Source organism: Parasteatoda tepidariorum, chromosome 6, assembly GCF_043381705.1.
Source record: "Parasteatoda tepidariorum isolate YZ-2023 chromosome 6, CAS_Ptep_4.0, whole genome shotgun sequence".
NCBI lineage: Eukaryota > Metazoa > Arthropoda > Arachnida > Araneae > Theridiidae > Parasteatoda > Parasteatoda tepidariorum.
The window spans coordinates 19,744,282-19,747,785 of NC_092209.1; positions in this window are offsets into that span (position 1 = coordinate 19,744,282).

A 3,504-nucleotide genomic window follows, 5' to 3' on the forward strand; every position below is an offset into this window, starting at 1 on the left:
TTTATTTTTTTTTTTTTTTGATCGTTCGTTTTTGTTAGTCGTAACTACTAATTTTCCATTTGGCTTTTAAAATTTCGTTACATTTAATACGATATTACAAATCGTGACTTATAAATTGCGCATTTAATTCATCCCTTTCTGACGTATTTTATTTGCTCCAATTTCATCGTAAATCATAACCCATTAACGCTTGAATTTTTTTTATGTGCCGTGACATACTGAAAAAGCTCCTATTAAAAAATTGATTATTTTTTTAACTAAATGATTATTTTCTTCTGTAAACTACTACTTGATTTTTTAAAGAATAAAAAATATTTGCTGGATGAGAAAACAGTCCTGTTTCAAATTAAACGAATTCTCACATAATTCCCGTAACGCATGTCATCCTAAATTATAATAGGTTTTAATGAGTTTTTCTTCTCATTTTTTAAAGGCAGTTATTACTAGGCTTTTCCATGGGATTTTGAAAACAGGGATGACAACTGTTCTGCGTTCTTTAAAAGTTTTTTTAACACGTTGAATGTCATGGGGGTCACCGGTGACCGGCACTGTGTTTGTTCGTAGCGCCACGGGGGTCACCGGTGAAGGGCGAAGCCAAGATTAATTGAAACACATAATTTGGGTAAATTTTTAATATTATTATCGTTACTTAAATGGCTTGAAGAAATTAATGGAGTATAGAACACTTAGAAATAGTTTTATTTATATGCTCAGAGATGCCAACTTGCCCCGGACAGTGAATAATTATTTTTAAGTAGTAGTTTATTAATTGTGATTCTTGGATTAATAAATTTAATTTAGTAGATTTTTATCCACCACTATTTCTAAACAATTCGCCACTTTTTGCTGAATCTCTTAAAAAACTAGCAAAATCTGTCTAATATTGGAAATACCGTTTGGCCAAACGGGCAAGCCATGTAAAATTAGCATGACATAGTAGCGAATAAAATAGTCATTCTTGTGGAATGAGTATAATTACGGCCACTCTTATTAACGTGTTTCGTATTTCGTCTCTTGTAACCATGAGGTAACTGCAATAAAATTGCATTTCATATGATATTTTGAGTGTTTGATATGTTGTGGTGAAAAAAACTATTTAAAATGAAAAATGCTAAACTATTACCTAATTACTAGAGCCCGGATTTTGATGACCTAAAAAATCTCAACTAATGGCCTTAAAAAGTGCAACTTATCTTAAATATGCTTTGGGAAAAAAGAGAATCNTAAAAATGCGAAAATTGCGCTAAAAATGCCTTATGACGTGAAATAAATAAAGTAAAAATATTGAACTGAAACAATGTTTTTACTCTTTAAAATTATTATGAGTCATTTCAAAAAATATAAAGCAGTGCAATACTTGTTCTACGTTCGTTAAAGTTTGAAAAATATGTTTTATATCCTAAAATAACAACAAAAAGGAACATATATTGACTCCAAAACATTTTCATTTTGTATGGAAACTTTAATGAATATAACAACTTCCATCTCATAATATTACCAAATATCAGAATTATATTGGATTTTTAAATGTTTTTTGATATTTTGAAACGTAAACGAGCGTCTCTTGTCTGAAAGTAAATTTTTATACCTGGAGAAGCTTCTTTCAACGTCTACTGATGTTATTGGTGCGTACTTGAAAAAGACGGTCTCACTTACTGACAATTCTTCTTCAATTTGAAAAGATGTTGCTTCACCTGTTAATATCCTAGAGATTTTCTTCATTGTTTGGAAGCCAGTGTAATAATAAAAATTGATAAAAAAAAAAAATTGGAAAAAATTAGCAAAAAACTTGAAAAAATTTTTAAAATGCAAAATACACCCCAAAATTTAAAGAAAAATGCCCTATAACTCTAAAAAAATGCTCTAAAGGGCAAAAAATGTCCAAAAATGCAAAAAAATGCGAATGTCATCAAAATCCGGGCCTTCCTAATTACCTAATGCTAAAATACCTAAATTCCATTACCAATAGTAATTGCTTACAAAACGGAGCAAGTTGGCACCTCTGTAAAAATTTCATATTTTTACTAACAGTGCTGACGTGAAATATCCTCATTGGTAGACGGATCATGGGTTAGAGTTCCCTTGACGACAGGCTGACCGTGGGAGATTCTCGCGGTCTTTCTCACCATGTAACACAAATGCTGGTTAGTTCAATCCTCCACGAAGGCAAATTTCTCCCAATACTAGATCCAGGAGTTGCCTTGTCTTCTGAATTGGGTTTAAATTACTAGGCTAATTACTAGGCACCCATTTTTTAGACAGTTATTCCACATTCTCACTTGGTTTTAAAAACTCAGATTTGTGTTACAACATGCGAATTTTAAACAACTAATTTAAATAATAACTTATTGATACGCTTTATTCGTGTTTATTTCATTGTAAGCCTAAATGCTTTTTTAATTTTTTGGTTCTGCAATTACTGCGATTTTTTTTCAAAAAAATCTTTTTTCTTGATTTGATTGTCTTTTTAACCACAGATAAAAGATGAATTGTAAAATGTTTAACAGTTAGAAATTACTTAACTCTTCCAGTTTACTGAACTACTAGTTACATAATCTTAATAATTATATAACAAATATATTATTAGTTATTAACTATAATATTAGTTTAGATGCAAGTCATTATGTTATTAATTTAATTTTTCTTTTCTAATTTAATTAACAACATTATCTGTTACTAATAAAGTAATTATTGACGAAATAAATGAATGAATAAATAAATGAAGATTTCTTCTTAATTTGATTGTTATATTAATTGCAAATGAAAGAGGATTTGCAAAACGTTTAACAATTGAAAATTATGCAACTCTTCTGACTTATCAAACTGTTGGCAACATAATTTTCAAAATTCTGTTGCTAGCAGTTTTAATTTTTTTTTAAAAAAATATTTTGAAAAAATTATAATAAAAAGCCGGGAAATAATATTTAAAAAGAGATTTCTTTGTCAGCTAGCACGATTATATCCGCAAACAGGAGTGCTTTCCAATATTGTGTCAATATAGCCAGAGCAAAATATATCAATACAATAGTGTGAGGAGCACTCAATAATAATTTAAGTTAGAGATGTATACGAAATAAAACATATCAAGCAAAAAAAAAAAAAAAAAAAAAAAAAAAAAAAAAAAAAAAAAAAAAAAAAAAACAGAAATACAGAACAAAACACAATAAGATAAACACAACACACAAAGAAAGAAAACAAAATACAAACGAAATCTATAATCTATCCTCACACTATTGATATATTTTGCTTCAGCTATATTGATATAATATTAGAAAGCACTCCTTTTTGCTGATATAGTCGTGTAAACTGTTGAAGAGATTGTATATTTTCATTATTTTATTTTCCGGCTTTTTAATAATTTTTCTTTTAAATTTTTTATTTTTCTCTTTTCATTAATCTTTATTATTGTCTATGTTTTCTCCATATTTTTAACTATATATATATGGGGGTCACCGGTGACCGGCACTGTGTTTGTTCGTAGCGCCACGGGGGTCACCGGTGACC